We start from the raw sequence: 23,702 nt of genomic DNA on the forward strand, positions 1-23,702 counted from the left end.
CCCACCCCCTGCTCTCGCAATATTGGGGCATGCCATGGGAAGGAAACAAAAGCGAAACCCCGCCAAAAAAAAAAAAAAAAAAAACTACAAAATTTAGCCTGGTTTGGTGGTGCGTGCCTGTCACCCCAGCTACTTGGGAGGCTGAGGCATGAGAATTGCTTGACCCCAGAAGGCAGAGGTTCCAATGAACTGAAATCGTGCCACTGCACATTGGCCTGGGCAAGACAGTGAGACTCCGTCTAAAAAAAAAATGATCTTATGGCCAGTCAGGAGGGTCCACCAAGGTCTTTGGCCAGAAGCAGAGAGTTTACCATGTGGACACAGGAAACAGCAGTAGAGTGACTGGGGTGGGCTTGTCATTAACCATTCAGGAATTTCAGGAATTCCAACCACCAGTAAAATCCAACACGGTGACACTCATGTCCTCACCAACCAGGAAACCACTTGCCCTGCTTTGGGGAGGAGTTAGTGGAGGACTGGGTGAGGGCAGAAGGATGGACACATTTTGCTTCCCTCATGGACAGAGGTAGAAAGTGGGAAGGAGAGACTGTTCCTGGACAGGAAAGCATGGATCCAGAATTGGAACGTGAGTTTAAGATCTTATTCTATTTCTGTTTTACAAAGAAAACCAGTCTACAGAGCTGTGATTTGCGCTGGGCCTTCCCACAGTTCTAGGAATCTATGGCTTGTCATTGGACAGCCACCTGACTCCCAGCTGGCTTCCGCCTCTCCATTTCATCTCCCTCTATTCTCACCTTGCTGCTACCAAATCAGACTTCTTTTCAGGTCCTTAAACAATCTCTGTACTTTCCCATCTCCATGTCTTTCATGACTTTATTCTCTCTCCTCACTCCATCATTAACATATGTACCCCTCAAGACCCAGCTCAGATGCCACTTCTATGAGACATTCTGTGATTGCTCCAGCCAGAAATAGTTAAGCCTTCATTTGTGTCCCCAAAGTGTGCTCCAGAGCAAAGATCTGGCTATCTGCATTTGAAACCTGGCTCCTTGGCTTTTTAGCTCTGACCTTGGCAAATAACTTATCTTTTTTTCTGTTACTCAGTTTCCTAAAATATCATTCAGGGAGTTGTCATGTCGTGTTAATGGACATAATATAAATTAAATAGCATAATGGCAAGTATCCATCAGTCACCAAAAAGGGAGCCTACTATGACTGCCTATAGCTATATTTTAGCACTGATAACAAACTATGGTGAATTGCATCTATTTGTAGACCTAAGTTATCCCTTCCCATTGATTATTCATTTGCTGAGGCTGCAACAATAGCTGCCCATTTTTTATCTCTTCCATCCTCACTCAGCTGTCTCGTACAATGTACATGCATGTCTGATCAATAGAATGAACTTAATGTGCCAAAATAGACCCGACTCTCTATCAGTGATACAAGAGCTAAAAAGAAATTACTTAGGCAGAGAGTGAGAGTAAGGGAGTCCTCGGTAAGTCTTCCCTTTTAACAAAAAGCAGCCCCAAAATCATTTCTTATCTAACAAAGAGCAGCCTGTAAAATAGAGCTGCAAACACAGATAAGCACACTGGAAGCTTGCAAGGGCAAATGATGGCAGCTGTTACAATAGGAAAAGGCTACCTGGGAGCCAGGCATGTTCAGCATGGAGGCTCCATCATCTCTTTTCTTTGTCAACCACATGTGCAGTAAAGGAACAGGCAACATGGCATCAGCCAGGTAGAGAACCCATCTGCGTAATAAAAGATTAGGGTGGGGTGGCCAGCTTCTTCTCATGCTATGCACATGGCACACCTGGCCTGACCAATCTCTCGTGCCCAATGTAAATCAGACACTGCCTCCTGAAACTCATCTATAAAAGTTCCTGCACTTGGCTGTGGACTGGAAGACCTGCTGGGGAGCCCCTCTCTCTGCAGGAGAGAGAGCTCTTCCTTTTCTTTTGCCAATTAAACCTCCACTCTTAACCTCACTGCTATGTGTCTGCGTCCTTGAGTTCCTTGGCGTGAGGCAACAAACCTTGGGTATTACCCCAAACGATGCTGCTTTGTCAGCTCATATATGGCAAAAAACACAATAACTTCTGCACCAACCCTAATGCTAAATCATTAATCACTACTTACCTAAAAAAGAGCACCATATAAATTAATTAGTATTGTAGAACACTACATGTATTAATTTAGTCAAAATACCAGATAACCTAAGTTTATATTTATGTACATATCACATGTATTTTTGAAATCAATGCTTCACTTTAGTAAAGTATTATAAACTATTAATCATTCATCCTAACTTTTGCTTATGTTAGATATAGTGAACTCCAAGTTTCTCTTCAAAGAATCAGTATGTTAGTATGCTCAGCTCTTTTATTCTTTAATTCTCCATTTTAAAGTTTAACTTCCTTGTAGTTTCAGTAAACAACCTTTTCCACCAATTCTAATCAGTAGTTCACATCTGTTCCCCGGTCCAAGGCTCTGTCCTGACTCATCCAGGCCACCTGCTCTGGTCACCTGCTCTAGTCACCTGCTTTGGCTCTTGGTTACCTGCTCTGACCTGTCCCCATAAGCATCCTTCCCACCAAATTACCCACCCCGCCACTCCCACTTGTACTCCTGCTCTCTTTAAAATAGCTAATCAGAATTAGCCTAGACTGTGCAGTCTAACCCTAGCCAACAGGGGAACGAAACAGCAGTAGGGGCTACCTCTGTCAGGAATAAGAACCCCTTCCCCTCCCTTGTCCAGGTGTGTGCGCACCATTGTTCCATCTGTGACTGGCACCAAAGTAAATTGCCTCGCTGAGGAAATTTACATTCGAATGCTACTTCTTTTGTTGCATCAAAAATTTACATATAACAGCCTTTACTGGAAGTTCAGACCTCTCCAAAATTTTTTCCTCCACCTGGTTAACAACTATTTTCTTTGGTTTTGCTATTGTAGATCACATCTTATCAAGATAGTTGAATAGACTCAACAAACCATAAGGGGTTGTTGAAGTATTGTTCATAACAAAGGGTAATCATGGTTCCTTATAGGCCATATCTCATGCCTTTTGCTTTACTGGGGCAGGTTTATACCCCAGGAGGGTTAGGAATAGCATCTGAACACCCCTGTGGAGTAGACAGATCCCTTTTGTAAGTGTGTATTTGTTTCAATCACATGCCTCTTAAACTCAGTTTAAACAAATAAAATGTAAAAAAAACTCCTGTGAGTATATGAAGCTTGCATCGCATTAACTCCACAACATCTTTAAAGGCAGAGATTATTCCAGAACACAGAGGAAAAAAACACAGCCCCTTTGTTCCAGGAGTGCACTCCTTAAAGAGCAGTTCCAAGTCCATCAGTCTGAAGGGGCAGGCAGTTGGCCCCGGGGGAGCCTGCCAAACGCTCAGACATGCTTCCCGGGAATCTGCTGCTGCTGCTGAAGTGTTGACAGGCTCTTGAGCTGAGAGCTCAGGCTGTTGATAGGAATATATAGCTCAGATAGTCAGAAATCAACCTACTCAAATTTCTCAGACCATGGTCTCCTTGTTTTCTGTCTTTTTAAGAATCCAAGTACAGATTTTCTTTTAAAAACCTTCTTTTCCCAAAATGTCCACCGTTCCTGCTTCCCTCTGGGGTTGAGGGAATAAAAGCCTTAGGATGCTTTAAGGCAAATGGAGTCGGTTCCCCTCCCTTCAGCCCTCAAGTTCTGCTGATTCCAACGGGTGGGAGGCGAGGGCCAGCAATTGGCCACCACCCCCTCCCTATCTCCTGTCACTTGGTATCTCCCTGGCCTCATGCTCAATCAGGTCTTCCCTGACCACACAGGGAAATAAAGAATACTGCTCGCTTACAAAGAATGTGGGAATCCATGCAGTCCAAGATTTTTTTTTTTTAATTTTACTTACTACTCAAAAGTCTTTTATTTTCTAAAAGCACATACAATATAAGCCCATTCTGATGATTTTAGAAATATCCATTCCTCAGTGCAAAGATATTTATGCTAGATAATAAAACTCTGAGTTCATACATTTAAAAGTCGAGAGAGTGAGGAATGAGGAAAGAGAGAGCAGCAGATGCTAACTGCCTTAATACTGATTTCCTTTTTTGCGAACCCTTGATATTTAGCTAATGTACCCTACCTTTCTCAAGTTCCCCAGCAGCTAAGGAAAGCCATGTGAGTAATTCTGGCCAATGGAATTTAAGAAATTCAAAGTGCACTTCACAGAGCTTGTTAGGGACACACCCATTCTTCCAGCCCTTCCCCAATCCTGCTGTCTCGACCAGGGACTTGGTGTGAAAGGCAGTGTCCCAGAAGAAACCTCATGTAATGCACTGACAATATCAGCTCTGGAGACCCTGTCTCTGGATTCTGGGATAAAAGAGCAATACGTTTCTATCTTGTTTATACCACTGTTCATTTGAGTTTTTATTCTATTTCATAAACTCCATCATATTTTAAGCCAAAGTGGATTTTCCACAATGCTAATGGAACAGAAGCTTTAGAAACCCTCACTTGCGCCAGGCGCAGTGGCTTACACCTGTAATCCCAGCACTTTGGAAGGCCGAGGTGGGCGGATCACCTGAGGTCAGGAGTTAGAGACCAACCTGGCCAACATGGTGAAACCCTGTCTCCACAAAAATACACAAATTAGCTGGGCATGTTGGTGTGCGCCTGTAATCCCATGTACTCAGGAGGCTGAGGCAGTTGAATCGCTTGAACCAGAGAAGCGGAGCTTGCAGTGAGCTGCAACCGTGCCATTGCACTCCAGCATGGGCAACGAGAGTGAAACTCCATCTCAAAAGCAAAAGAAACCTTTACTTCAGGACGACTCCAAGGCCTGAGGAGGAACCTTCACATTGGGGTCACATGGTCATCTTATATGCTTTTCTTCAAAGGGTTCCTCAATTGCATAAGCCTTATACCTCATCCATGATAAGCCAGTGAGTCTTTTCACATGTAGTGGGGGAGCACCATTCTAGTTAGCCCGCCTTAGATGTAGCACAGTAAAGAGTTTACAGTTTCTCCTGCATCAGATCATCTATCTACTTGGTGAAATTTAAGAATAGCACAGTCCATTGTTTCTCAAAGTACATTCCTAGACATTAGCAATTGTTATAAGAAAAAGAAGTAACAGAAAAATATAATATTAGCTAACGTGTGTTTGTCTATGTTTTTAACTACAGTATTTTTCAAAGAAAGCAATGTGGGATGTGCAGAGTGAATATCCTAGCACAAGAGAAGGCTGTATTTCCTAAACGTATTGGACCACCAAACTCCCTTTTTAAGGAGTAGTTTGTAGGTTACATTTTTGTGAAGCATGATTTGTAAGCACTTTCCTGGTCTCAGCAACAAATACTTGTTGACTATCTCTTAGGGGAAACTTAAGTGTTTTATTTTTGTAGCATTAGTGGAAGAAGGTGATTTTTCTTCCTGATTTCATTGTTTAAAATTGTTCCTGTCTGGAGTTTGCTGTTCATTAAGCTTTGATTCCAGTAATATTGTAATTTCTGCATTGACACTAGCACATCTCTCAGGCCTCCAACAAAATCTGAGAGTGACATGTACAAAATGTTCGATCACCTGTGGAGGAAAGGGTGTGATTTCAGGGGAGCTGGAGTCACACTGAGGTTTCATCTCCCATGAGAGAGATCTTTGATGGTGGAATACAGAAAGCCACAACCACAGTGGAGAGGTCGTTATACAGAAAGGACCCATTTATGTGCTTATGTTGGTGCTTGGGGAAATCTCCAGGCTCATTTGTGTAAGCCAGATTTTCATTACAGGAAAATAATTGACTCCATGCTTCTTGCATTTAACTGAAATTTAAGCATTTACACCTGTGTTCATTTTCAAAGGTTTCTATAAGAAAGTATCATAAACTGGGTGGCTTAAAACAACAGAAATTTACTTTTTCACAGTGCTGGAGACTGGAAGTTCAAAGCCAAGGTGTCAGCAGTCCTTGCCTCCTCCTACCTTCTGGTAGTGGCCATTGAGTCTTGGCATTTCTTGGCTTGCAACTGCACCACTTCAGTCTCTGCCTCTTTCCTCAAGTGGCATTTTCCTCTTACAGGGGTTAGGAATTCAACATACTTTTTGGAGGGGGCACAATTCAATCCATAGTGACACCAAAGACTCCTTAATTTTCTGTAGGGCAGCATAATATCGTGATGGACAGAGCTCTGAGTTAGGAGTCCAAAGGCCTGAGTGGGCACTTCCCAAATCTCTAGGCTACATTTCTATATACATAAACAAGGGTAACAATACATTCCTTGACTTCCCTGTAAGAGTTGTGATAAAGATATAGAAAAGTACTCTGTAGCCTTTCAGTGGTGACAGAAGTGTTGTGATTGTCTTCAAAGAGAAACATGGCTAATGTGGGTAATTAAGATTTAGCATATGATCTCACACATTACTTTAGACAATCATTTTGACCTCTACTTCATTCATCTCTCCACTAACAAGGGCGTAATTTTGTTTTTATTGCTGCCCTTGCACTCTCTACTAAGTGATGTCAGATGATGAGGAAAGTCTTTGTCAGTGCAACCAATTCTCAAATTGAATCTAAAGCTTCCAGTAATGGGAAAATGTACATATTGCTTTAATAATAATTCTCTAATGGAGTTTCAACTTGGGGTAAAGGACTGAAAAATGCCAGCAGAAGACTTTTTCTTAAACCTACGTGTTAATCTAAAATCACTCAGCTTCCATCGTGTGTGCCTTTAATGTGGTAATAATAGAATAGTAGAGCCATGGTTCATAAACTAGTGTCTTGGTCTCTAGAAGCACTGGTGATAGTAATGGGAATTTGCAAGCTAGTTTAGGTCTGCAGTAGTTCCCCAGATCATATTTTCATTTAGTTATTGTAGGATAACTCAAACGTTCATCTTTTTCCTTGGGATAGAATTGATTACATTGTTTATCAAGAGTAATACTGGTTATCTCATGTTGTATAAATGTTCTCTTTGGCAATCATGTATCATTTTGAATACATAAAAATAAGTTATTTATAATGTGCAATTTTTTGATATGCAAAGTCTTATAAAGCATGGGATTAAAGGGAGATTGAGATCTTACACAGGGATTCTTGATAGTTCAGATATTGAGAAAAGAGTGGAGTTAAGGGTGAATACTGATCACATGATTCCCCTTTAATGAACATTGGAAAAACAAGGCAGCCTTCCAAATACTCTGTTCTCTTTGTACTTCAACTCATTACTTGACTTAAATGCCTTTTAACTCTGACTTTCTAGAATTTCCTGTGCAATCTTCCACTGTTTAAAATGAAGTTGGCTGATTGATTTCTTTACCATTTCAGAATGTTCTGTATCATTTTAATGACTGTAGAGTGTGACTTTGTTCTCAGCACGATGAGTAAACAAAGCCAGAACGCCGGAGAATACGTTTATGTATTCAGGAAAACCTCAGGCAGGGCAGAATGCTTTCATAATACAGTACATTAAAATTAGACAAAGCCTCCTAGGGCAGAATCACCAACCCTGAAAAATCTCAAGCTGGAGATCAGAGTGTACTACAGAAGGAGACAGTAGCATTTGAGTACATTTGTTGAAGCAGCCTGCTCTTTCTTATGGTATGATAATCTCACACAGTTTACCATGCTCTCTGGCTTTCCCGGAACATCAATAAAAACTGCATCCCCTGACTTTTCTAGGTGGTTTCTGTTGTCTTTTCTCAACTTTAATTTAATGTGATATTACTCAGCCATTTCTCTTAGAGTAGAGAGTAGGTCATTATAATGAAGCATTTTTCACCCTCCAGGAAAGATGTTTCCACATGAGGGTCAGGACGTGTTTTCCCTTTCATCCAGGGGATTCTACCATAAGCAGCCTCTCATCCTCACTTTTGGCAACAATTTTCTTAAAATCAGTGTACTATTTCTAAAGGACAGGATATCATATTACATTCTCTATTGGGTGGGGGGATGTGAAGTGAGAACAAAGAATGATAACTCCCTAACTGATTGTTTTAGAATGTAAAATTTCTTATGAAGCATAACATACACACATGCCAACATTAAGGGTACAGCTCCTAGAACAGGAAATGGGATTTTACCAGCACCCTAGAACCTTCTATAAGGCACCTTGCAGTCACTCCCCCACCTACCCCAACCCAGAACATAACAAACTCATTTTCTGACTTCTATCCCTGTAGATTAATTTGCCACTTTTCCAAACTTATGTAAATGGAATCGGACAGTACATACTCTTTGGTACCTGGCTCAATATTCTGTTCCTTGAGTCTGCTGAAGCAGTAAGTTGTTCAATTTTCTTGCTGACTCATATTCTGTACTATGAAAATGTAACAATTTATTTTTTTATTCTACCATTGATGGGCTTTTGGATTGTTTCTAATATTTGACCATAATGGAAAATGTTGCAATAAAAATTGTTATGCATGTCTTTTGAGAACACATGTACCTATTTCTGTGGATATATACCTAGAAGTATAATATCTGAGTCACAAATATTCATGTGTCTATGCAGGCTTGTACTGGCTCATAAGAGCCCACTGTTTTTGCAATTCAATTGCAGTTAAGCTACTCCTGGATTCCTGGTCCTTTGAAACTATGTGTAATAAAGGTCTGTGGTTTTATACTGCTAAATTTTGAGGTAATGTTTTACAGAGTAATAGACAACATACAGTGGTATTAGGGAAATAATTCAGCAAAGATGGGAACATGAGAAGAGGAAGTATCTCTGCCATTTTGGGCAAAGCACTGAGGCTCATAGATACACAGTCAATATACAATCCTTTCATCTGTCACTAACCTTGAACAGATCAGATCAGATTGTAGCATCCATACGTAGTCTTTTCCCTGCCACCAGAATGCTCTATTGTAACTTCTTTTTTCAATTAATATAGTCTTTGTTCAAATTAAGTCTATATCATACAGAAATCAGTAGAGAGGCTTACATAGTATAATTTTTGATGGGGCCCATTCTTGGGTAGAGATGGAAGACTTTGATCCCCTGAACCTTCATAGGGATGGGCTGAAAGAAGGTTGAAAGAAGTACTTTCCAGAAGGGCCTTCCAATTTTTCTCTATGTTTATTTTTATTGGGTTTTACTGAAAGGAGTAGAACAAAGAAACAAGAATTTAAATCAAATGCAAAAAAAAAAAAAAAAAAAGCAAGCCAATTTAAAATAAGTGTAAAGGATAAAGGAAGAGAGAGTATGAAAATGTTAAACCAGGTATTAATACCTTCCCCAAACACTACCCTTCAGGAAAGGCACTAGGTTCTCCGCTCCTGCTTAAATATATACTCAAACCCTCTATTTTTTGAGGTGCTCAAACCACGCTACAGTGTTTTCTCTTGGCACCAAAATATGTTTATACAATTCAAACCTCCAGTCTGTTCAGCTCTTGTTGAAACTTGTTGCGCTTTGCTACCTCCTAGTATAAAGTCAGTGCATTTTTAGTTTGGGCCATAGACTTGAGCTGCATTTGACTAGATATTTGCCTGGTACCATCAATTTCTATCAATTAGTCAAGTGGTGGGAGTTGGGGTAAATTTTCTTTTTGAAAGAATGTGGACCAAAATATGCTTAATATTTCTGGGTGCCAGTGTTCTTGGATGTGTAGTAGCTCTTAGATGGCAACCGTGAGAATAAGCCAGATGCAATCCAGTTACAAACGTCAACAGTTGGGAGCCAGGGGAACTCATCTCCTGTTTCATCAAATGGAAACATAACATAGATGCATTTTGTTAATTGGACGTGAAGAACAGACATTGAATCCATGAGTTCATTTGTTTTAAAAACAGGCCCCAAAGTAATCCAGATGTTTCTCTGGGACTCTTACAATCAGGTATACATACAGAATGATGGTGTCTTCAAGATTGGCTCCTCCCTGCTTTCTCCTCCTCTTCTACTTCCGTAATGGGTTTTTGTTGGTAGTGGTGATGGGATTTTTTTTTTTTTTTTTTTTTGAGACAAAGTCACCCTCTGTTACCCAGTCTGGAGTTAAGTGGCAACATCTCGGTTCACTGTAACCTCTGCCTCTTGGGTTCAAGCGATTCTCGTGCCTCAGCCTCTGGAGTAGCTGGGATTACAGGCATGTGCCACCACACCCAGCTATTTGGTTTTTTTTCTGTATTTTTTGGTAGGGTTTTGCTGCGTTGGCCAGGCTGGTCAAAACTTTTGCAACTTAAAAACAAAATTAACAACAGAAATGCATTTCTCATAGTTCCGGAGCCTTGAAAGTGGTGACAGCCCACTTTCTGGTTTACAGAAAATGCCTTCTAGTTTTGTCATCACATTATGCTATCAAGATTTATCGATTTTTGATGCATATAGGTTATTCTTTTATCTTAGTAAAGTATTCCATTATATTACAAATGGTTTTCCATTTTCTAAACAATAGTGGAGTGAACACACTTGTACTTATCTTGGGACAATCTCTCTACCCTATGTTGAAGTGAAATTGCTTTCCAAAATGGCTATACTAATTTTTATTCCCACTTCCAGTGTATGAAAATTCTCATTACCCTAATATTCGGGGTCATCAGATATTTTAATTTTTATCAATTTGATGAATATGAAATTGTATCTCATTGTTTAAATTTGTATTCTCCTTAATTCTAGTAAAGCTAAGCATCATTTCATAGATTTTGGCTCATTCTACTCCCTTTTTTGATGAATTGCCTGTTCGTCTCCTTTGCTAACTTCCCTACAGGGTAGCTATTTTTGTCTCACTGATTTGTAGGACATGTTTATATATTCTGATTATCAGTCTTTCACCAGTTATATGCACCACAAATATCTTAATCCAGTCAGTTCCCTGTAAAACATATGTATATATGGTGAAGCTTAGTTTTCTCAATTGCAAAATACAGATTATACCATCTCACTCACAGATAAATCAGATAATATACATGAAAGTTCCTGTTCCAGTTCCAGGCACAGGTTAGGCGCTCAGTAAATGTGAGTTTCCTCCCTTTTCCTTTAAAGAACTTCGGGATCGGTCCGGCATGGTGGCTCATGTCTGTAATCCCAGCACTTTGGGAGGCCAAGGTAGGCGGATCACGAGGTCAAGAGTTTGAGACCATCCTGGCCAACATAGTGAAACCCCGTATCTACTAAAATACAAAAATTAGCTGGGCATGGTGGTGCGCGCCTGTGGTCCCAGCTACTTGGGAGCCTGAGGCAGGAAAATTGCTTGAATCCAAGAGGCAGAGGTTGCAGTGAGCTGATATTGTACCACTGCACTCCAGCCTGGCACCTGGTGACAGAGCAAGACTAGGTCTCAAAAAAAAAAAGAACTTCAGGATCTAGCAATATAGCAGTGGCTGAAATAATAGATGCTAGAGCTGGACTGGGAACTTATTGAATCCCAGCACATAGTGGCTCTGTGGCCTTGGATACTGCTTTAAGCTCTCTAAGCCTCGGTTTGCGCATTTGTAAAACAGACATTGTAACACTTGCTTGATAGAGTTATTGTGAGGAATAGAGCACCAGCTAGCTAGTGCTGGCCCAATAGTGAGCCCTCCAAACAATGTTAGATGATATTATTGTTGTTATTATTATTAGAGAAAATAGGAGTTGCATACAAATAACAAATGTGAACTAGAATATGATAATCTGTTTATAAGAGAAGTACTAGCTAACTGCTATGAGAATGCTAAAGGAAAAAAGAGATTGCGCTAGCCAGAAGTTGACAGAGATCCAGGAAGACTTCACAGAGGAAATGCCATTTAAATGCTGCTTGGAGGAAGGGTGGATGAGACATAAATAGTCAGAATTAAAGGAGAAGCAGATTTTTGCAAATGAAACAAATTATGTGGAAGCATGAAGCAAACACACAAACAAAACGAAAAGCACCCTAGCATTCCAGCTGTGTAACAGTGTGGGTTAATGGGAGAGGGAGTTGTCGAAAGGCTGGAAAGAGATAAGATCAGATCATAAGAGCTCTTAAATGTCTTCGAGCTTTGAAATCAGGCAGTGATAAAAGAGCATTTAATCTTTGAAGATATCAAAGTACATTTTGCATTAAATTGTATACCATGCCCTGAAAAGAACCTTCTCTAACTATAGAGTTCTTTTGGCCATGGAGTAACATTTATGACACAGAGGTCAGTGATTGAGTTGCCCAAAGGTGGGAGTGGGGAGGCCTGGGGACTCTGCATATGACTGATGTAAAGGAGCCCAGGAGGTATGTTAAGGCAAACGCCAGGGGCTACATCACTGGCCCTATGGAATCCAGCTTGAAGCTGCTTAATTACCTGTTCATCAAGGGATTATCACGTGCCAGCTAGGTATGGGTTATTTTCCCCCTTCAGAAGGAATGATATATGATCCTAAATATGACACAAAAAAGGCAAGGAACTCCACAGGGTTCTCCTGTAGGCATTTTTTAATGGATCCATAAAAATAGATAAAAGTTTTAGCCACACTTTAAAAACTTTTCAATGAAATATATTCCCTTCAAAAAGTTTTGTTTTGAACAGAATGTGCATCATTTATTTTCCACCTAAAGCATAGCTACTCTTCTTTGTAGCAGATAATTTGGTAATGCCAAAATATATTTGATTTATACTTATCTTTATTTCTTGTGTTTTATTTGGATTTTTTTTTCCAGTTTGCTATCACATGATCATTAACTTTACAAGATGCTTTGAACCTATGCTATCATTTTTTTGTCAGTGAAACATCGAAAACCTATTTATTTATTCATAAGAGAGCTGAATTTCAAAACATAACTAGATACATTTTGAATCTACGCTTTCAAATTATGAGTCTGAAGTTAGAAATATTCCTCTTTTCCAAGCATGCTCTAGGCTTCAGAATGATAAAACTCTTTTTCTCAAACAGAAAATGATGAGCAATTCTATTAGCAAAACCAGAAGTGAATCATGTCACAAGAAAGTTTAATCTCCTAACCTCCATTTTGCTCCACTTATTAAAAAAATAAAGACATTTCTGAAGAAAAAAATGGAAAGCTTTCACTGTAAAGTTACCATATTGCTGTCCTTGGTCTAAAAGGATTCTCATGGTGTAACTTCCCAGTGGGCCCAGAAAAAGCTGAAATGATCTTTGTGAGATCAGTATTTTGCCTCATTTTCCACCAGGTGTTTTGTAGCATCTGGCAAGAAGTAAGTAAATAGCAGGTGTGTTCGCCATTGTTTATTATTTCTGAGGACCATGTCTTAAGCCTTTCAGTCTTTCTTTTTATCCTAATATAATTGAAAGAGAACATGAGAAGCTTTTTGAAACAAGGTTGTCATAAGATAATTTTTCTTTATCTGAGACTTTAAAAGCAAAGTAAGTAATTCATCAGAATATTGCTTCCTTGTTTAAGTCAAAAAATAAAGAAAAAATACGAGATTTGTGACTTAACTTTTTTTTTTTTTTTTTTGAGACAACTTTTTGGGGACAGTTTTAGGTTTACATCAAAACAGAGGGAAAGGTACAGAGATAAACTGTAGACTCCCAGCCCTTGGACTCCCATAACCTCCCCTAACATCAGCATCCCCTACAAGAGTGGTACAATTGTTACAGATGATGAATCTATTGACCAAGCATTATCACCCAAAATCCATAGTTTACATTGTGGTTTACTCCTTGTATTGTTCATTTTATGGATTTTGACATGTATCTATTATTATAGTGTCATACAGAGTAGTTTCACTATTGTAAAAATGTGCTCAGCCTGTTCATCCCTCCTCCCCCATTACCCTGGCAACCACACCGCTGATCTTTTCCGGTCTCTAGTTTTGCCTTGTTCACAATGTTATATAGTTAGAATTATACAATATATAGCCTTTTCAGATTGGCTGCTTTCACTTAGTAATATGCATGCAAGTTTCCTCCATCTCATGGCTTGATTGCCCATTTCTTTTTAGCACTGAATAATATTCTATTGTCTGGATGTATCACAGTTTATCCATTCACCCACTGAAGGACATCTTGCTTGCTTCCGCATTGGGGTAATTAGGAATAAAGCTGCTATAAGTATCTGTATGCAAGTATTGTGGGAACACAAGTTTTCAACTCCTTAGGGTAAATACCAAGGCACATGACTGCTGGATCATATGATGAGTATGTTTAGTTTTGTACGAAATCTCCAAACTGTCTTCCAAAGTGTCTGTACCATGTTGCATTCCCACCAGCAAAGAGAGTTCATGGAGCTCCACTTCCTCACCAGCATTTGGTGATGTCAGTGTTCTTGATTTGGGCCATTCTAGTAGGTTTTGTGTGCTTTAAATTCTTCATCTAAAAATACTTTTTTTTTTTTGCTGTGTTTTTAATTTAAAAGTTGTTACCCAATTTTACCAAAAAAAAAAAAAAAAAGTTGTCTTGGATAAGTTACTTGAATTTGTTTTTTTGGTTTTTATTAGATGAAGTCTTGCTCTTGCTCCCAGGCTAGAATGCAATGGCACAATCTTGGCTCACCACAACTTCTGCCTTCTGGGTTCAAGTGATTCTCCTGTCTCAGCCTCCCAAGTAGCTAGGATTACAGGCATGTACCACAACATCCAGCTGATTTTTGTATTTTTAGTAGAGATCCAGTTTCACCATGCTGGCTAGGCTGGTCTCGAACTCCTCACCTCAGGTGATCAACCTCCCTCAGCCTCCCAAAGTGTTGGGATTACAGGCGTGAGCCACTGTGCCCGGCCCTTGACTTTTAATAGTACTTATGTGGCGGTAATTATAATGGGAGACACAAGTCTTGGAACACTTTAAAACCTATATTTGTCATCTGTCAAATCATGACTTACAAATGACACTTAAAATGCTATTTTTCATCAAGAGAGCTTATATTTTTATTAATTATATGAGGCAATTTTTTTAGTATTTCTACCAATTTGTTGTAATTTTCCCCAAGCAACTACTCCAGATGGCACGTTAGAGACCAGAACATTGGGTATTATATGTTTTAGGATCTAATGCCATTTCTAATAATACTTTCTTCAAGATAACATGGCCAAGTTTTTTTCTTCTTAATACCATCTAATTAACCAAGATGAGAGCTGCCAGTCAGAAAATTCCCATTATCTTTTCCGAATTAGGAATCTTTTTATATAGACTTTGGCACCTGCAAAGCTTGAGCAGACACACAGCTCACACTAGTGAGTAATTTGGCCTTGCTGGTAAATAAAATATAGATACACTTCTAATCAGTTTCATTTAAAATTGAACACAAATTATGTTCCAAGCACACTGAAAACACCATTTTGGTAGGGCAGCTTCACAGGCTGAATCAGTGATGTTTTATGATACAGTTCCAGGTGGTGCACTTTCCTCTCCTGTTTTGCCTTGTGATTTGTTCTTCCTTTAATCCAAGTCTTTAAAATTCACTTGAGCTCAAGGCTTTTTTAAAAAAGTAAGCGTAGACCGGGCGTGATGGCTCATGCCTATAATCCCGTACTTTAGGAGGCCAAGGCAAGTGGATTGCTTGAGCCCAGGAATTCAAGACCAGCCTAGCCACATGGTGAAACCCCATCTCTATAAAAAATTAAAAAATAAGCTGAGTGTGGTGACATGTGCTGGCAGTCCCAGATACTCAGGTGACTAAAGTGGGAGGATCGTTTGAGCCCAGGAGGCAGAGGTTATAATGAGCTAGACTGTACCACTTCACTCCAGCCTGGGTGACAGAGTAAAATCCCCCCAAAATAAATGAATAAAATAAAAATAAATGCATAAATAATAAAAATAAAAATGTAAGTCTCTACTCAGCTATGGTATACAGGTTTTCTCTGTTGTCATCTCCTGGGACATATGGAAATGAGAAATGGCTGGTATTGTCCCACCATGGCCAGAGTTGCAGAAAGTCTTAGATTAGCACATGCAAAACTTCCCTAATACTTTCTCTTGTTTTCATGAATTTCAAGGCCCTTTAAAAGAGGTGAATTTACTGGGTATGATCAACAAAGAAAGAAATGGAACTTACTGGCCCTCCGCTGGTCTCCTATCCTTGGCCACTTGTGGCACACTCATGGTTGGCTGAGAGATCCAGGGACAGATGGGATGTTAGTAACCATTCTTGGAACATGACTTGGCTGTGTTCAGGCCCTGTTTTCAGTTTCTTGGCTGTTTATTTTGGTGGAAGTCATTGGGACTGAGTTGAACAGCTTTAGTCTTCATAGATGTGAGATCTTTCATAGACTTTCCCTTTCCCCCACTCTCTGGGGGATGAAGCAAAAGTTAAATCTTTAACGTGGTTTAAACAGCCCAACTAAAAAAATTAAATAATACTTTCTGGATTTAAAAAATCTACTTTAGATAAAAATTGTAAGAGAATGAAGAAACAATCTGAGAGCAAAGGGTTCTCTCCAAACACCTGCTCTCCGTGCCTTCTCCCTAACGTGATGCAGTTGGCAGAGAAGGTGCTAAGGGGAGACCACACAATCTCTTGGGTTTGAGGTAAAGGGGGTCTTTGATCTTGTGCTGGAGTTAGGGTGTGATTTGGAAACATCTGCTGGCCACCAGGGTGATGTCCCTTGATCAACTGCTTCCAAACCTGCTGTTTTAAGCTCATGAACGCATAGGCCATTTTTTCTGGGCAATGCTTCTGGGCTGCACTAGTCACCTCCACAAGCTGACCGGGGTCTCCTCCTCTCTCACTGCCTGCTGACTCCTGAACCTGTCTTCTCCTCCATGTGGTCATCTGGCCAGATAGTGCACCCTCAGCCTCTGCTGTGGATCACTTTGCCTTATCCGAGCAGCCCCGCCACAGCCCCACTGGCCCTGGACTCAGTGTCCTTGCCTTGTAGAAAGGAAGAGGAGCTGAGAAGCTCAACTCCCAGGCATTTCTCTGCCTGACCACGATGGATGATGTTATGTTTGGTATGAGGCTGGTTGGGAGGTATCCTCCTTCCTGGGACCTCAATATTCAACAAGACAAGAGTCCATGAACTCAGGGTGTACAACACACTTTGCAGGGAAGAACTGGGCATGGCTCCGCTTCCATCTAATTCTCCTTTCTCACTAGCTATTCCTTTACGTTTTTGTTTCAGGACTGGAAAAGGGCAAGTTGCTTTCCTCTTCTTTCTCCTCCATTTGTCCCTTACATAAAACTCTACAGTTTAACCCACAATGCTAACAACAACAAAAAAAAATTCAGCTAATCTTTTTTGAGGGCAAAAGCCTCGCCCAATAGGCTTTTGTTTTGCTCCATTTAAAAGTACACTTCTTATGTTTATTAAACTTCTAAATGTTTTGCCTTTTCCAACTAAACCATAGGAGTTTGACAAATTTTTTTTTTAATTTTCCAACTATTATTTAAGATTCATGGGCTACATGTGTAGGTTTGTTACCTGGGTATATCGTATGATGCTGAGGTTTGGGGTTAGATTGATTCTGTCACACAGGTACTGAGTATAGTACCCAATTGGTAGTTTTTTAACCCTTCCTCCTTTAATCATCCCCAATGTCTATTATTACCATCTTTATGTCCTTGAGTACCCACTTATTTTATTTATTTAATTTTGAGACCGAGTCTCACTCAGTTACCCAGGCTGGAATACAATGGCATGATCTCTGCTCACTGCAACCTCCACCTCCTGGGTTCAGGCAATTATTGTGCCGCAGCCTCCTGAGTAGCTGGGATTACAGGCCTATGCCACCACACCTGGCTAATTTGTTTTGTATTTTTAGTAGAGATGGGGTTTCATAGTGTTGGCCAGGCTGGTCTCAGGTGATCCATCCACCTTGGCTTCCCAAAGTGCTGGGATTACAGGTATACGCTCCCACTTATAAGTGAGAACATACAGTATTTGGGTTTTTGTTTCTGTGTTGATTCCCTTAGGATAATGGCTTCCAGCTGCATCCATGCTGCTGCAAAGGACATGGTTTCATTCTTTTTAAAGGCTGTGTAGTATTCCATGCTGTATATGTAGCACATTTTCTTTGTCCAGCCCACCAGTGACGGGTACCTGAGTGCTTCCATGTCTTTGCTACTGTGAATAGTGTTGTGATGAACATGGTAGTGCCTGTGTCTTTTTGATAAAACATAAATCATAGTTTCAGTGACAGAAATTGAATACTAGCTGTTGCACTGTTATTTGTTTATTTTGTTTTGTGTTCCCTTTATAGACATCATCCCCCTCCCTCAGGCTGATGGGTGCCTTGAATGTACTAGAGTCAAGACCATGTATTTGGAAAGCGGGTAGTTAAAAAAAAAAAAAAAAATACACATACAAAATGGTCAAATTATGTTCGCCATTACATTGATGCTGTCCCAAATCCTCACAGAAATTTAGCAAAATGCATATAACTTCTGATGCTATTCTACAGATAAGTTAACTAAGCTTCACTTCAACAGATTTCTAACTGTATCTGACTGCCTCCAAAACCCACCTTCTTTCCTGCATACCATGCCGCTTCTGGTGAAAAGCTGAAAGTTGAAATGGAGATCAAGAGCTGAGAGCGGAGGCCAGAAAGGTCCCATGTCAGTGGCATCCTCCACACCATTTAAATTGCCTCGATTCTCAAAAGTCAGAGAAAAGAGCAGAGACTAATGCAGCTCCCGTCATCGTCGTGGCAGGGTGATCTGAATCATTAAGTAAATACTGGGTAGAGAACTGCTCAGTACATGAGCCATTCAGTGATAAGAGAAGATCCGGCACATCTCAAGACTTGTTTAAGAATAAAAACAGAATTGGCAGATGACTTTGCTAAAATGGAGGAGGCTTTGAGGCACATTCTCTGAATTCTTGATATTATCTGGAAAGCTCATAAATCACTCTACAGCCTTGGGAAGAGAAGAAGAGCAGGTTCTGTCATTTTGGCTTCAGAATCCCATGCTGTCTACCAAGCCTCCACTACTTGAGCAAATGCAATAGGATTGAGGCTCAGAGAATTTAAAGCTTCATGGGTTATCGTCTTGATAACTCAGTAAATCAAGCCTGCTGCATTTAAGCTTATAAATAACTTGATGTGTTTTCAGTTGCAGAATTTCCTCCATGTAAATTTTATTTTCCCTGTGACTTTCATCTGATTTTATAAGGGTGACAAATACACAAGTCTGCTGGAAGATGAGTGAAATCTCATCCTTGGCCAGTGGGAGAAGGAAGTGCATGCATGGATAATGTCCCAACTGGTGTTGTTAGAAGTTCAGGAGGGTGGCAAGAATGTCTTCAGAGGAAGGGTGGCCTGAGGTTGAAGTGTTGGAACCCAGGCTGGGTGAAAAGGTGTCTGTGCAGGAGGTTAGCCACCTGGGGAGTAAGAGCCTTAAGAAATTCCAGGAGAGTCCATGGAGGGAGGTAGAGATGGCAGCCAAATCTTGGAGTATGGGAGCCCAAGTGTGGTGACGAACGACACATTCTTATGGGGGTGTAGGTGGTGACGGCAATCAGAGTGTTAATATACTAGGGAATTGATCAAATGAGTAAATAGGGTAACAGGAGGCAGATTTCTTACTGTCAGGGAGCGGGAGAAAACTAAATTAACCCAGTGGTCTTGGATTGGAATAGATAGCATAAGTGTGAATACATGGCTTTTTAATATACATAGAGGTAAAGATATATAAATAAATCTACACATGTTCCTGGCTCTGTCCACTGACAGGGTCTGAGTGATGTGATGTCCCAAAGACAGTGAACAAGACTCTTAGTGAAGTGGCTTCATTGTCTGGGGTGACACCCAGAGTTCTTGGTCTTATGGCCAAGGAAATCAAGGACAGGGACATGCCAAGGATGAGGTTTAGAGCAGAAACATAATAGGAGAAATAGAGAGGAGCCCTCTGCTGCAGAGAGGGGTCCTGGAAAAAGGGTTGCCGTCCTGAAGTGAAATGCAGGGTTTTTATAGATGAGTTGGTGGGGAGGTGGTATCTGATCTGCACCGGGCGCAGAAGCCTGTTAGGACCAGGTGTGCCATCTGCATAGGGCGTGAATCTCTGACAGCTCCCACCCCAACCTTTTATTATGCCGGTGTGTACTCAGCCTGAGTTACTCCATGCTGCTTATTTCTTTCTTACCACACATGTGCTAAAAAAGAGAAGGTAGAGACCCCATGGTGGACATGCCTGGCCCCAGGTAGCCCTTTCTATCTGTGCAGCTGCTGGCATTCCCCCAGTGAAAGCTTCCAGCTTCCTTCTCTGTTTGCAGCCCGATCTTCTAGGCTGCTCTTCGTTAGGAAAAAAGTGATTTCTTGGGCTGCTTTATGCTAAAAGGGAAGTTCTGCCAAAGATTCTTTGCCCTCACTATCTGCCTAAATAGCTTCCTTCCACAACCTGTATCACTAGCACCCAGATCTGGTCATCTCAATACCATAGTCCACAAAAAACGTACCGGTTTCCTGGTAAAACTGGTTTATTTCAGGGTTGGGGTGGAGAAAGTCTAAGATGAAACAGAAACTTCCTGTTTGTGTCAGAAACTAAGAAAGTGCTCAGGGATGCCAGGCATGGTGGCTCACGCCTGTAATCCCAGCATTTTGGGAGGCCAAGGTGGGCAGATCGCCTGAGGTCAGGAGTTTGAGACCAGCCTGGCCAACATGGTGAAATCTTGTCTCTACTAAAAATTCAAAAATTAGCCAGGCATGATGGCAGGTGCCTGTAATCCCACCTACTCGGAAGGCTGAGGCAGAAGAATCGCTTGAACTCAGGAGGCGGAGGTTGCAGTGAGCCCAGATTATACCACTGCACTCCAGCCTGGGTGACATCTCAGTAAAAAATAAAAAAAGAAAGAAAGTGCTCAGGGAATAATGAGGACATGTCAAAGGGACTCAGAACCAGCTTGAGGGGGCTCCTACTGGCCAGATCTGGGACAATTTACATTTCAAAATAAATAATATTAGTGAATTATAATCTACTGAATAAAATTTAAAAACTATGAATCCACACTGATATTAATAAATTGCAAGTGTGAAAAGGAAGAGGATATTTATTCTCAAAGTACCCCTTCACAAAATACTTATTATAAAAGTATAACTTTATTCTGGAGAAGTCTGGCAGACACTAGACTTAGTCAAGTGACCAGAGCGAATATTCCCAGTAAAAGGACACGTTAAAATAGTGTCATACCAATAATGCATGATAAGAAGGCCACAGCTTCACATCTGTAACGCTTCTGCAAAAGACACCAGCCTAAATCTAATCATCAGGAAACCACAGACAATCTCAAATTGAGGCACACTCTACCAAATAACCTTCTTGTAATCTTCGCAAGTGCCAAGGTCATGAAAGTCAAGAAAGTCAAAGAGGCAGTTCTAGACTGAAGTAGAATGAACAGACCTACAATTAAATCCAGCTTATGGTTCTAAAGTAGATCCATTTGCTGTAAAGGGCATTATTGGGACAACTAGTGAGACAAGGTCTGAGGATTAGATGGCAATTATGTATCCATGTTAATTCTCTGATTTTTGGTGATTGAATTGTGGTTTTGTAGGAAATGTGCACTAAAGTATTCTGCGGTTCTGAGGTAGGAGGCATGACTCAACTTCAAAGGTGGGGCTCAGACACCAGACCAGATTGAGGACTAGCTAAAACAGTATGCAGGTGGGTGGGGAGAAGCTTTCCAATCAGACACACCCACCAGCGTTCCATGTCAATATACCATTGCCATGGCAGCACCCCAGCATTACCACTCCTTTCCATGGCAATGACCCAATGACCCAAAAGTTATTACTCCTTCTCTAAAAATTTCCACATAAACCATAATTTCCATAATCCCTTAATCTGCATGCAATTAAAAGTGAGTATAAATATGACTGCAAAACTGCCCTGAGCTGCTACTCTGTGCTTAGGGGGTTGCCCTGCTCTGCAGGAGCAGTCACGGAGCTGTAATACCACCAGAGATGGAACACTGCCACTTCAATTAAGCTGTTTTCTTCTATCTCCAGCTTGCCCTTGCATTATTTCCTGGGCAAAACCAATAACCCTTGTGGGCGAGACTTATGTGGGGCTCACCTGTCTTGCATCAGTTCTGGGATATCAAGGTTGGTAATTTACATTCCATGATTCAAAGAAAAGTTCTTCATACTGTACTTACAATTCTTCTGTGAAAAAAAATTTAATAATATATTACATAAATATGTAAATCAATTAAAATGAAAGATATTTAATGTAAACTCTGTACACAGACCCTGGCATGGTTATGTCTACAGGTATTGCAGATTATGAGACAAGGGTATCCAACCATAGGAGACAAATTTGAAGCAGAAACGTGTAGCTGGTGTGAAGCTCTTGGTAAAGTGGCTCTGAATTACTACAACTATTATTATCATTATTACTTTTAAATTTAAAGTACCTATAAATGCCTCCAAGCTAAGAGTTTTGTAGATGCTTTAGAAAGATGCAATAATTGGTAATTAATTTGAGGCTCACACTATGTATATGATGGTTTATAAGTCATATAAATATATACACTATATATGTTTATTCTAGATAAATATATGGAAAAGTCATAAAAATAGTCCAAAGAACTTCCATATACCTCAAAACTTCAACTAGGTTCAACATTCATTAACATTTTATGTTTGATTTTTTACCCTGTTCCTCCCTGTATATATTTTTTCTGAAACAATTTGATAGTAAGTCAGGCCCTTCCCCTTTAAATATAACTTCTATCTCTGTCTCCTAAGAATAAGAGTATTCTCTTCTACAACCACAGTACAAGGCTCAAATTTCAGAAATGTAACACTATTATGTTACATTATGTTACAAAGTATTATAAAGTATTATAATGCTTTAATATATAGTCCATATTTAAATTTTGGCAATTACCACAATAATTTTTATAGCAATTTTTCCCTCTTCAGGATCTAATCCAGTATCATACCTCACATTTTCTTGTCATGTCTCTTTAATCTGGTACTGCAACTGTTCCTTAGACTTCCTTTGTCTTTTGTGATATTTAAAGTTGTTTTACAAAATGTCCTTCCACTTGAGTATCATGTTTTCTCCAATTATTTTCTTTCATCTCTTCCCCTTTTATATGCCACTTTTCCTTTATGTTATAGACACCTCTCCTTTTTCTACCTTCTTGGGTTCAACCAAATTCCAGAAATAGACACCTGTTTTGACAGATGGATGGTTTATAACATTAGTTTCTTCTAAATATTTTTGTTTTTATTTAATTTGATGGATGCCCTATGGATCAATAGCTGAAGAATTTCAATAATTTGGAATTATATAAATATAACAAATTGACTTTGAGGAAAACTAATTCACAGTTTGAAATTAACTATCATTGACAAATCTATACATCAAAACACAAATCATTGACTTATAAACCATCATATACATAATGTGAGTCTCATATTAATTATAAATTGCATATTTTTCAAGTATCTATAAAACTCTTAGCTTGGAGGCATGTGGGTATTGTTTCTGTTCTAAGTGGATCTTCCTTTATTGTGTTGGTTCAAAGTTGAGCTTTCTCACTGATTCCTTCCTTAATAATAGAGCACTGTGGTGTTATAATGAGACTTGTGAGTACATGCAGTGAGAAGGTAGAGAACTAATTGTGAGAGAAAGATGTAACAACCTGAAAGCAAGGGGTTATTAAGAGCACTTAGTGTCAGGGAAGGTGGGGTGAGATGGCAGAGAAACAGGGGTTATGCTAAATCTAGAAAGAAATCGAAATGAAACACATAGGAACATAAAGTGCTAATTATGTAACAAAACATTCACCTCATGGAGCATTAATCTAACCTCAAAATTTTCAGTTACATTATTTTTGTCCCTGCCCATATGGGTAACTGCTAGGTTATAAACTGTGAACATGGCAATGTACAATTTTTCTTTTCTTTTCTTTCTTTCTTTCTTTCTTTTTTTTTTTTTT

The sequence above is a fragment of the Sapajus apella genome, unplaced genomic scaffold (genome assembly GCF_009761245.1).
Source record: "Sapajus apella isolate SASKATOON/1434 unplaced genomic scaffold, GSC_monkey_1.0 scaffold21, whole genome shotgun sequence".
Taxonomy (NCBI): Eukaryota; Metazoa; Chordata; class Mammalia; order Primates; family Cebidae; genus Sapajus; species Sapajus apella.